General features: G+C 43.1%; 1 protein-coding gene across 2 annotated transcripts in view; it reads left to right on the top strand.

Moving 5' to 3' along the window:
- The first annotated feature begins 1,201 nt into the window (after window positions 1-1,201).
- The window catches only part of homer3b (homer scaffold protein 3b), a 113,230-nt gene continuing 100,814 nt past the window's right edge, over window positions 1,202-13,617 (top strand). The window contains exon 1 of one of the 2 annotated variants that reach the window (XM_084309582.1): window positions 1,202-1,354. The gene's annotated coding sequence lies outside the window, so the exon portion shown is untranslated. Of the gene's footprint in view, window positions 1,355-12,991; window positions 13,092-13,617 lie in introns of those variants that run through there. The other variant, XM_084309581.1, reaches the window with a different exon arrangement.

The following is a 13,617-nucleotide window of genomic DNA, read 5'->3' as shown; positions in this document are numbered from 1 at the left end:
TACGAGATATATACCTAATACTTGCTATCTAATACCCTACATCAGGGGTCGGCAATTAGGTTTGGCCACGGGCCAGATTTCCCCCAAGCCATTGCTTGGCGGGCCAGGATCAAAAACAATGGCTAATTTAATATAGTGAAAAAAGACAAACGTTTTTCTCTGGTCTGCATCCCCTTAACAATTGTGTGTATTGCGCCATACTGTATTGTACCCATTCTGCAATCTGTTAAATAAAGTTTTCATTCATTCATTCATTCATTCATTCATTCATTCATTCATTCATGAACAGCAGATCAGCTGTTGCAGATCACCGCGGCGCGTGATGAACAGATCAGAAGACCGAATGCATGAAAACACGACTCACCATACCTTGTTTGTTGTTCAGTCCTCCAAAATCCCTGCTAATGTTTGAAACATGTCACATATCCACTCGCCGCCCTCCAATTCCAGATTGGCGTTGAATGCAGCTACTTTATCTGCCAACTTGAACACAGTTGTCATCATTGCCTCGCTGCTGTTGTTGTTGTCGCCACATATTATGCAGAGAGGACGTCGGCTCGGCACGCAAGAATCACCGACCTGTTGCGATAAACCCGTATTTTAAGTATGGCTCCTGTTTATTAAAAGAAGCGTTATATTTCCCCGTTGCAAAAGATGTTTGTTTTGTTTTTTTAACACATTTTGTTACTCGCACGCGGAAGTGAAAGTGCGTTAGGAAAATATACATACATACCATTTCTAGCATTTCAATTGGCTATAGTGACAGACATGCTTTTGATGACTGCCGGTAGATAGATACAGCTTCACAATAAAAGACACCCTGGCGTCCCGAGTGAATATTTCCCGCGCGTAAAATAAATATCATATTCTCAAAATAATCTGACGGGCCAGAAATTATTGCTGGCGGGCCAATGTCGGCCCGCGGGCCGCCTATTGCCGATCCCTGCCCTACATACATATGCTCTCGCTCGCCCCCCCCCCCCCCCCCCCCCCCCTTGGATAATCCAGCCATTATCATTCGCTCCTTACCAGGCACTACAATTCATATGCTAGCTGATATTGACAGATTCACGTTGCCACACGTTTATGTTGCACGCCCTCCATTTCACCTTGCATGGCATGATTGACAGATTTAACGTTAAATTGTTATTTCTTCTTATTTTCTCTGTTTTTTTCTCTTTCCCCTTGACCCCAAAGGGAGCAGCCCATCTTCAGTGCCCGGGCACACGTGTTCCAGATAGACCCTGCCACCAAGCGCAACTGGCTCCCGGCCAGCAAGCATGCCGTCTCCGTGTCCTTCTTCTACGATGCCAACCGCAGCGTGTACCGCATCATCAGTGTGGGCGGCACCAAGGTGGCACAAGTTAATGTTAAATATGCACCCACCTGACCACACACACACACACACACACACACACACACACACACTATGTCCTACAGAGAGACATGAACACGTACAGTGACTACTGTGTTACAGAGAGACATGAACACGTACAGTGACTACTGTGTTACAGAGAGACATGAACACGTACAGTGACTACTGTGTTACAGAGAGACATGAACACGTACAGTGACTACTGTGTTACAGAGAGACATGAACACGTACAGTGACTACTGTGTTACAGAGAGACATGAACACGTACAGTGACTACTGTGTTACAGAGAGACATGAACACGTACAGTGACTACTGTGTTACAGAGAGACATGAACACGTACAGTGACTACTGTGTTACAGAGAGACATGAACACGTACAGTGACTACTGTGTTACAGAGAGACATGAACACGTACAGTGACTACTGTGTTACAGAGAGACATGAACACGTACAGTGACTACTGTGTTCTACAGAGAGACATGAACACGTACAGTGACTACTGTGTTCTACAGAGAGACATGAACACGTACAGTGACTACTGTGTTCTACAGAGAGACATGAACACGTACAGTGACTACTGTGTTCTACAGAGAGACATGAACACGTACAGTGACTACTGTGTTCTACAGAGAGACATGAACACGTACAGTGACTACTGTGTTACAGAGAGACATGAACACGTACAGTGACTACTGTGTTACAGAGAGACATGAACACGTACAGTGACTACTGTGTTACAGAGAGACATGAACACGTACAGTGACTACTGTGTTACAGAGAGACATGAACATGTACAGTGACTACTGTGTTACAGAGAGACATGAACACGTACAGTGACTACTGTGTTACAGAGAGACATGAACACGTACAGTGACTACTGTGTTCTACAGAGAGACATGAACACGTACAGTGACTACTGTGTTACAGAGAGACATGAACACGTACAGTGACTACTGTGTTCTACAGAGAGACATGAACACGTACAGTGACTACTGTGTTACAGAGAGACATGAACACGTACAGTGACTACTGTGTTCTACAGAGAGACATGAACACGTACAGTGACTACTGTGTTCTACAGAGAGACATGAACACGTACAGTGACTACTGTGTTACAGAGAGACATGAACACGTACAGTGACTACTGTGTTACAGAGAGACATGAACACGTACAGTGACTACTGTGTTCTACAGAGAGACATGAACACGTACAGTGACTACTGTGTTACAGAGAGACATGAACACGTACAGTGACTACTGTGTTCTACAGAGAGACATGAACACGTACAGTGACTACTGTGTTACAGAGAGACATGAACACGTACAGTGACTACTGTGTTCTACAGAGAGACATGAACACGTACAGTGACTACTGTGTTACAGAGAGACATGAACACGTACAGTGACTACTGTGTTACAGAGAGACATGAACACGTACAGTGACTACTGTGTTCTACAGAGAGACATGAACAAGTACAGTGACTACTGTGTTACAGAGAGACATGAACACGTACAGTGACTACTGTGTTACAGAGAGACATGAACACGTACAGTGACTACTGTGTTACAGAGAGACATGAACACGTACAGTGACTACTGTGTTACAGAGAGACATGAACACGTACAGTGACTACTGTGTTCTACAGAGAGACATGAACACGTACAGTGACTACTGTGTTACAGAGAGACATGAACACGTACAGTGACTACTGTGTTACAGAGAGACATGAACACGTACAGTGACTACTGTGTTCTACAGAGAGACATGAACACGTACAGTGACTACTGTGTTCTACAGAGAGACATGAACACGTACAGTGACTACTGTGTTCTACAGAGAGACATGAACACGTACAGTGACTACTGTGTTCTACAGAGAGACATGAACACGTACAGTGACTACTGTGTTCTACAGAGAGACATGAACACGTACAGTGACTACTGTGTTACAGAGAGACATGAACACGTACAGTGACTACTGTGTTACAGAGAGACATGAACACGTACAGTGACTACTGTGTTACAGAGAGACATGAACACGTACAGTGACTACTGTGTTCTACAGAGAGACATGAACACGTACAGTGACTACTGTGTTACAGAGAGACATGAACACGTACAGTGACTACTGTGTTCTACAGAGAGACATGAACACGTACAGTGACTACTGTGTTCTACAGAGAGACATGAACACGTACAGTGACTACTGTGTTACAGAGAGACATGAACACGTACAGTGACTACTGTGTTACAGAGAGACATGAACACGTACAGTGACTACTGTGTTCTACAGAGAGACATGAACACGTACAGTGACTACTGTGTTACAGAGAGACATGAACACGTACAGTGACTACTGTGTTCTACAGAGAGACATGAACACGTACAGTGACTACTGTGTTACAGAGAGACATGAACACGTACAGTGACTACTGTGTTACAGAGAGACATGAACACGTACAGTGACTACTGTGTTACAGAGAGACATGAACACGTACAGTGACTACTGTGTTCTACAGAGAGACATGAACAAGTACAGTGACTACTGTGTTACAGAGAGACATGAACACGTACAGTGACTACTGTGTTACAGAGAGACATGAACACGTACAGTGACTACTGTGTTACAGAGAGACATGAACACGTACAGTGACTACTGTGTTACAGAGAGACATGAACACGTACAGTGACTACTGTGTTCTACAGAGAGACATGAACACGTACAGTGACTACTGTGTTACAGAGAGACATGAACACGTACAGTGACTACTGTGTTACAGAGAGACATGAACACGTACAGTGACTACTGTGTTCTACAGAGAGACATGAACACGTACAGTGACTACTGTGTTCTACAGAGAGACATGAACACGTACAGTGACTACTGTGTTCTACAGAGAGACATGAACACGTACAGTGACTACTGTGTTACAGAGAGACATGAACACGTACAGTGACTACTGTGTTACAGAGAGACATGAACACGTACAGTGACTACTGTGTTACAGAGAGACATGAACACGTACAGTGACTACTGTGTTCTACAGAGAGACATGAACACGTACAGTGACTACTGTGTTCTACAGAGAGACATGAACACGTACAGTGACTACTGTGTTACAGAGAGACATGAACACGTACAGTGACTACTGTGTTCTACAGAGAGACATGAACACGTACAGTGACTACTGTGTTACAGAGAGACATGAACACGTACAGTGACTACTGTGTTACAGAGAGACATGAACACGTACAGTGACTACTGTGTTACAGAGAGACATGAACACGTACAGTGACTACTGTGTTACAGAGAGACATGAACACGTACAGTGACTACTGTGTTACAGAGAGACATGAACACGTACAGTGACTACTGTGTTCTACAGAGAGACATGAACACGTACAGTGACTACTGTGTTACAGAGAGACATGAACACGTACAGTGACTACTGTGTTACAGAGAGACATGAACACGTACAGTGACTACTGTGTTCTACAGAGAGACATGAACACGTACAGTGACTACTGTGTTACAGAGAGACATGAACACGTACAGTGACTACTGTGTTACAGAGAGACATGAACACGTACAGTGACTACTGTGTTCTACAGAGAGACATGAACACGTACAGTGACTACTGTGTTCTACAGAGAGACATGAACACGTACAGTGACTACTGTGTTCTACAGAGAGACATGAACACGTACAGTGACTACTGTGTTACAGAGAGACATGAACACGTACAGTGACTACTGTGTTACAGAGAGACATGAACACGTACAGTGACTACTGTGTTCTACAGAGAGACATGAACACGTACAGTGACTACTGTGTTACAGAGAGACATGAACACGTACAGTGACTACTGTGTTACAGAGAGACATGAACACGTACAGTGACTACTGTGTTACAGAGAGACATGAACACGTACAGTGACTACTGTGTTCTACAGAGAGACATGAACACGTACAGTGACTACTGTGTTACAGAGAGACATGAACACGTACAGTGACTACTGTGTTCTACAGAGAGACATGAACACGTACAGTGACTACTGTGTTACAGAGAGACATGAACACGTACAGTGACTACTGTGTTCTACAGAGAGACATGAACACGTACAGTGACTACTGTGTTACAGAGAGACATGAACACGTACAGTGACTACTGTGTTACAGAGAGACATGAACACGTACAGTGACTACTGTGTTCTACAGAGAGACATGAACACGTACAGTGACTACTGTGTTACAGAGAGACATGAACACGTACAGTGACTACTGTGTTACAGAGAGACATGAACACGTACAGTGACTACTGTGTTCTACAGAGAGACATGAACACGTACAGTGACTACTGTGTTACAGAGAGACATGAACACGTACAGTGACTACTGTGTTACAGAGAGACATGAACACGTACAGTGACTACTGTGTTCTACAGAGAGACATGAACACGTACAGTGACTACTGTGTTCTACAGAGAGACATGAACACGTACAGTGACTACTGTGTTACAGAGAGACATGAACACGTACAGTGACTACTGTGTTACAGAGAGACATGAACACGTACAGTGACTACTGTGTTCTACAGAGAGACATGAACACGTACAGTGACTACTGTGTTACAGAGAGACATGAACACGTACAGTGACTACTGTGTTCTACAGAGAGACATGAACACGTACAGTGACTACTGTGTTACAGAGAGACATGAACACGTACAGTGACTACTGTGTTCTACAGAGAGACATGAACACGTACAGTGACTACTGTGTTCTACAGAGAGACATGAACACGTACAGTGACTACTGTGTTCTACAGAGAGACATGAACACGTACAGTGACTACTGTGTTACAGAGAGACATGAACACGTACAGTGACTACTGTGTTTACAGAGAGACATGAACACGTACAGTGACTACTGTGTTCTACAGAGAGACATGAACACGTACAGTGACTACTGTGTTACAGAGAGACATGAACACGTACAGTGACTACTGTGTTCTACAGAGAGACATGAACACGTACAGTGACTACTGTGTTACAGAGAGACATGAACACGTACAGTGACTACTGTGTTCTACAGAGAGACATGAACACGTACAGTGACTACTGTGTTACAGAGAGACATGAACACGTACAGTGACTACTGTGTTACAGAGAGACATGAACACGTACAGTGACTACTGTGTTACAGAGAGACATGAACACGTACAGTGACTACTGTGTTACAGAGAGACATGAACACGTACAGTGACTACTGTGTTCTACAGAGAGACATGAACACGTACAGTGACTACTGTGTTACAGAGAGACATGAACACGTACAGTGACTACTGTGTTCTACAGAGAGACATGAACACGTACAGTGACTACTGTGTTACAGAGAGACATGAACACGTACAGTGACTACTGTGTTCTACAGAGAGACATGAACACGTACAGTGACTACTGTGTTACAGAGAGACATGAACACGTACAGTGACTACTGTGTTACAGAGAGACATGAACACGTACAGTGACTACTGTGTTACAGAGAGACATGAACACGTACAGTGACTACTGTGTTCTACAGAGAGACATGAACACGTACAGTGACTACTGTGTCTACAGAGAGACATGAACACGTACAGTGACTACTGTGTTCTACAGAGAGACATGAACACGTACAGTGACTACTGTGTTACAGAGAGACATGAACACGTACAGTGACTACTGTGTTACAGAGAGACATGAACACGTACAGTGACTACTGTGTTCACAGAGAGACATGACACGTACAGTGACTACTGTGTCTACAGAGAGACATGAACACGTACAGTGACTACTGTGTTACAGAGAGACATGAACACGTACAGTGACTACTGTGTTCTACAGAGAGACATGAACACGTACAGTGACTACTGTGTTACAGAGAGACATGAACACGTACAGTGACTACTGTGTTCTACAGAGAGACATGAACACGTACAGTGACTACTGTGTTACAGAGAGACATGAACACGTACAGTGACTACTGTGTTCTACAGAGAGACATGAACACGTACAGTGACTACTGTGTTACAGAGAGACATGAACACGTACAGTGACTACTGTGTTCTACAGAGAGACATGAACACGTACAGTGACTACTGTGTTACAGAGAGACATGAACACGTACAGTGACTACTGTGTTCTACAGAGAGACATGAACACGTACAGTGACTACTGTGTTACAGAGAGACATGAACACGTACAGTGACTACTGTGTCTACAGAGAGACATGAACACGTACAGTGACTACTGTGTTACAGAGAGACATGAACACGTACAGTGACTACTGTGTTACAGAGAGACATGAACACGTACAGTGACTACTGTGTTCTACAGAGAGACATGAACACGTACAGTGACTACTGTGTTACAGAGAGACTGAACACGTACAGTGACTACTGTGTTACAGAGAGACATGAACACGTACAGTGACTACTGTGTTACAGAGAGACATGAACACGTACAGTGACTACTGTGTTACAGAGAGACATGAACACGTACAGTGACTACTGTGTTACAGAGAGACATGAACACGTACAGTGACTACTGTGTTACAGAGAGACATGAACACGTACAGTGACTACTGTGTTCTACAGAGAGACATGAACACGTACAGTGACTACTGTGTTCTACAGAGAGACATGAACACGTACAGTGACTACTGTGTTACAGAGAGACATGAACACGTACAGTGACTACTGTGTTCTACAGAGAGACATGAACACACAGTGACTACTGTGTTCTACAGAGAGACATGAACACGTACAGTGACTACTGTGTTACAGAGAGACATGAACACGTACAGTGACTACTGTGTTCTACAGAGAGACATGAACACGTACAGTGACTACTGTGTTACAGAGAGACATGAACACGTACAGTGACTACTGTGTTACAGAGAGACATGAACACGTACAGTGACTACTGTGTTACAGAGAGACATGAACACGTACAGTGACTACTGTGTTCTACAGAGAGACATGAACACGTACAGTGACTACTGTGTTACAGAGAGACATGAACACGTACAGTGACTACTGTGTTACAGAGAGACATGAACACGTACAGTGACTACTGTGTTACAGAGAGACATGAACACGTACAGTGACTACTGTGTTCTACAGAGAGACATGAACACGTACAGTGACTACTGTGTTACAGAGAGACATGAACACGTACAGTGACTACTGTGTTACAGAGAGACATGAACACGTACAGTGACTACTGTGTTCTACAGAGAGACATGAACACGTACAGTGACTACTGTGTTCTACAGAGAGACATGAACACGTACAGTGACTACTGTGTTACAGAGAGACATGAACACGTACAGTGACTACTGTGTTACAGAGAGACATGAACACGTACAGTGACTACTGTGTTACAGAGAGACATGAACACGTACAGTGACTACTGTGTTACAGAGAGACATGAACACGTACAGTGACTACTGTGTTACAGAGAGACATGAACACGTACAGTGACTACTGTGTTCTACAGAGAGACATGAACACGTACAGTGACTACTGTGTTACAGAGAGACATGAACACGTACAGTGACTACTGTGTTACAGAGAGACATGAACACGTACAGTGACTACTGTGTTACAGAGAGACATGAACACGTACAGTGACTACTGTGTTACAGAGAGACATGAACACGTACAGTGACTACTGTGTTCTACAGAGAGACATGAACACGTACAGTGACTACTGTGTTACAGAGAGACATGAACACGTACAGTGACTACTGTGTTCTACAGAGAGACATGAACACGTACAGTGACTACTGTGTTCTACAGAGAGACATGAACACGTACAGTGACTACTGTGTTACAGAGAGACATGAACACGTACAGTGACTACTGTGTTCTACAGAGAGACATGAACACGTACAGTGACTACTGTGTTACAGAGAGACATGAACACGTACAGTGACTACTGTGTTACAGAGAGACATGAACACGTACAGTGACTACTGTGTTACAGAGAGACATGAACACGTACAGTGACTACTGTGTTACAGAGAGACATGAACACGTACAGTGACTACTGTGTTACAGAGAGACATGAACACGTACAGTGACTACTGTGTTACAGAGAGACATGAACACGTACAGTGACTACTGTGTTACAGAGAGACATGAACACGTACAGTGACTACTGTGTTACAGAGAGACATGAACACGTACAGTGACTACTGTGTTCTACAGAGAGACATGAACACGTACAGTGACTACTGTGTTACAGAGAGACATGAACACGTACAGTGACTACTGTGTTCTACAGAGAGACATGAACACGTACAGTGACTACTGTGTTACAGAGAGACATGAACACGTACAGTGACTACTGTGTTACAGAGAGACATGAACACGTACAGTGACTACTGTGTTACAGAGAGACATGAACACGTACAGTGACTACTGTGTTCTACAGAGAGACATGAACACGTACAGTGACTACTGTGTTACAGAGAGACATGAACACGTACAGTGACTACTGTGTTACAGAGAGACATGAACACGTACAGTGACTACTGTGTTACAGAGAGACATGAACACGTACAGTGACTACTGTGTTACAGAGAGACATGAACACGTACAGTGACTACTGTGTTACAGAGAGACATGAACACGTACAGTGACTACTGTGTTCTACAGAGAGACATGAACACGTACAGTGACTACTGTGTTACAGAGAGACATGAACACGTACAGTGACTACTGTGTTACAGAGAGACATGAACACGTACAGTGACTACTGTGTTCTACAGAGAGACATGAACACGTACAGTGACTACTGTGTTACAGAGAGACATGAACACGTACAGTGACTACTGTGTTACAGAGAGACATGAACACGTACAGTGACTACTGTGTTACAGAGAGACATGAACACGTACAGTGACTACTGTGTTCTACAGAGAGACATGAACACGTACAGTGACTACTGTGTCTACAGAGAGACATGAACACGTACAGTGACTACTGTGTTACAGAGAGACATGAACACGTACAGTGACTACTGTGTTCTACAGAGAGACATGAACACGTACAGTGACTACTGTGTTACAGAGAGACATGAACACGTACAGTGACTACTGTGTTACAGAGAGACATGAACACGTACAGTGACTACTGTGTTCTACAGAGAGACATGAACACGTACAGTGACTACTGTGTTACAGAGAGACATGAACACGTACAGTGACTACTGTGTTACAGAGAGACATGAACACGTACAGTGACTACTGTGTTACAGAGAGACATGAACACGTACAGTGACTACTGTGTTACAGAGAGACATGAACACGTACAGTGACTACTGTGTTACAGAGAGACATGAACACGTACAGTGACTACTGTGTTCTACAGAGAGACATGAACACGTACAGTGACTACTGTGTTACAGAGAGACATGAACACGTACAGTGACTACTGTGTTACAGAGAGACATGAACACGTACAGTGACTACTGTGTTACAGAGAGACATGAACACGTACAGTGACTACTGTGTTCTACAGAGAGACATGAACACGTACAGTGACTACTGTGTTACAGAGAGACATGAACACGTACAGTGACTACTGTGTTACAGAGAGACATGAACACGTACAGTGACTACTGTGTTACAGAGAGACATGAACACGTACAGTGACTACTGTGTTACAGAGAGACATGAACACGTACAGTGACTACTGTGTTACAGAGAGACATGAACACGTACAGTGACTACTGTGTTACAGAGAGACATGAACACGTACAGTGACTACTGTGTTACAGAGAGACATGAACACGTACAGTGACTACTGTGTTCTACAGAGAGACATGAACAGTGGCTTCACCGCTGCAGTGAGATTAGAGTGTAACTAGTGTTGGGTACCGTTCACATTTGAACTGATACCAGTTTCCTGGAATTCGCCGGTATCGGTACCTTTTTTCGGTACTTAACTCTTTCTGTAATAACATAACATTGAATTTCAGTTGTAAAAAAAAAAATAGTTCAAACTCCTCAATTTCAACATTGTTATCTATTTAGAATGTTTTGTTTATTGTTGTAACACACCTCACAAAATAAATCGCACGATTATGTATTTATGTTACCTGGCCGCCGTCCTCAGTAAATATGATCAAACCCCTCGGACCTCGTCCGGTCTTTTTCCAAAGACCCAAGAGACGGGACAGTAATGTCTATATTTGTGGAAAAGGCTCCCTCTTGTTATTACACTAAATTGAATGTAAAGGTACCGACATGTGGTACAGATTGACCTAGCGTGAGTGGGTGCTCCGAAGTAACCGATGTCATTCGGTCGGTGCCCTTAAAAGAGTTCCCGAGTTCGGTTTTGCCATTTTCTGTCTACCGTCATCTTCAAGGTTGTCCATTCTGGTGAGGCGTTACATGTTTAAGAGTTCAAAATCCTTGAAAATAACCGTCTCTGTTTAATTAAGCCCGTTAAATGCAGGCTCTAGTTAGCATCTCTACATTAAGTGAGCGGATAGGGCTGGGCGATATGGCCAAAAACGTTATCGCGATAAAATTATTTTCATATAATTCGATATCGATAATTATCGTCGATATAATTTCTGTCAAGTTTAATTAACTTCTTATGCCCGGCGCCGATGGACGGGCTATTAATAGACTTGTTTTGCTGCTGTGAATGTCTCGAGTTGATGTCGTCATCAGTCCGCACACGTTAGCAGTTAGCCAGAGCAAGCGGTGTATCCCATGACAATGTACTAACTATCACCATAAAATACTCCGTTCCGCCCCAATACATTGCAACGACGTCCACCGCATACCCCACACTACTCTAACCGTGGCCTCAGAATTCACGCCACAGTGGGCGGGCCATACTTTTTTTTTTTTGGAAAATCAATCGAGTGGGGTGTCTAAAATATGTGTTTTTTTGTGGGGAGTTCAAATATGGGATTGTTTTTCTAATCGGATAACTCCTACCTACATTGTTTTGGATTTCAAAATGGCCGATTTGACCATTTTTCACCCCTTGGCCATACATGGATGCCAACATGAATCTGAAGGAAATCCTGACATGCAAGGTGTCTAAATGATGTGTTTCTTAATGGGGAATTCAAATATGAGTTCATTTTTGGGATAGGATAACTCTAACCTACATAATTTTGGATTTCAAAATGGCCGATTTTACCATTTTTCACCCCTTGGCCATACATGGATGCCAACATGTATCTGAAGGAAATCCTAACATGCAAGGTGTCTAAATGATGTGTTTCTTAATGGGGAATTCAAATATGAGGTCATTTTTGGGATAGGATAAATATAACCTGCATAATTTTGGATTTAAAAATGGCTGATTTTACCATTTGAACCCATTGGTATTGTATTACAAAATTGCAAAGATAAAAAATATATGGGAAATCATTTATAATGACAAAGCCATCAAATGTATTAACAAGTGAACTGTATATAACTGGATACAACTCCAAAGATCAATAATAATAATACTAACAATAATAAATTGTATTTGTAATGCACACAAACACCTAAGTGCTAAATCTCGATCTCCTGACTTCTTGAACTTTGCCAGGTTCCAATATCTTGATTGGACTCATTCTTGGATGGCAAGATCTCCTACTGCACTGCTTTAGCCACCAACCTACAAACACAAACTTAAAGTCAACGTCAGCCATAAATAGGTGAGCTATTTCCAGAACTACTCAGCAGAAACCTCTGTAACCATTTTAACAAACGTCTCAATGTATTGAGAAAATCCATGGGGCTCCATCAATCCTCTATCTTCTTAAAACATTGGAAAGGCAGGGGATGGAAAAGAAGGCAGAGAAAAGGAGAAGGGGCAAAGAAGAAAGCTTTGCAGCAGCAGACAAGGTTGCCAGGAAGGATGTTGAGAGCTTCCTTACAGTCCCTGAAGTTGAGCTCATTCCTGAAACTGACCCTGCAGCTTCAGCAAAGCTACGGAAAAATTATGATGAGATTCCAAACATCGCCCTTGCTAGTGTAAGGTATGGCATAGGTCTAAGGCCAACTGCAGCTATAGCAACTGCAGCTCTGATTGATGCAGGACTCATCTTAGAAGATGACACAAGTAAAGTGATTGATAAGAACAAGGTTAAGAGAGCACAAGAAAAGTTGATGCAAGAGCTGGGGGAAGAGTTTGAGGAGAAGTGCAGGGAGGAGGGGGGGATCTCCTGTATCCTCTTTGAT

The sequence above is a fragment of the Notolepis coatsorum genome (genome assembly GCF_963971535.1).
Source record: "Notolepis coatsorum genome assembly, chromosome: 3".
NCBI classification, from domain to species: domain Eukaryota; kingdom Metazoa; phylum Chordata; class Actinopteri; order Aulopiformes; family Paralepididae; genus Notolepis; species Notolepis coatsorum.
This window is presented reverse-complemented; position numbering and strand designations above follow the sequence as displayed.